A 609-nucleotide genomic window follows, 5' to 3' on the forward strand; every position below is an offset into this window, starting at 1 on the left:
AATAGCAGACCGACAAGCTCGTAGCGCGGCACTCGGTGAGCTTGTAGATCTGCTATTTTTCAATAGCTAAAGTATAACTTAAAATACCAAAAGGGGTTCCTGCCCAAAATGGATTAATCTGTTTTTATTTTTTTGTATGTGCAAATGACATGTGAAAGACATACACGGATAGAGAGAGAGGCAAAGAGCAGAACTCCCCATCTCCTCCTTGCACAGTCAGAACAGAGAAAGCCATATTCTTGTGTCAGGCTCCCTAATGGAGCCCTAATGTGTCCAGCAGGGAACAAAGACGAGAGAATCTACTCCTTTTCTCACATACTGCCTAACAGGACCCCTTCTGTCTGTCTGTCTCACTGACTGAGGCGTCCTCTTACATGCCTGAATTAATTTAGTACAACAGGCCAGTCACGGGGCTAGCTGTGTCAGCGTTTCATGCCGATTGTAAGGGTTGTGGATTGTAGAAGATGGTGGCCTATGGGCCCGCACGTAAGTCTGACATCCCTGTCAAGGAACCAGCAGCTGAAGGAGATGCTCCCTCCGCTCTTTTCATAAAAGCCCCGTGTGATCTGTGTGATCCATGATGACTATCTGAGATGGCTTTCAGAGAAT

The sequence above is a fragment of the Electrona antarctica genome (genome assembly GCF_951216825.1).
Source record: "Electrona antarctica genome assembly, chromosome: 13".
NCBI lineage: Eukaryota > Metazoa > Chordata > Actinopteri > Myctophiformes > Myctophidae > Electrona > Electrona antarctica.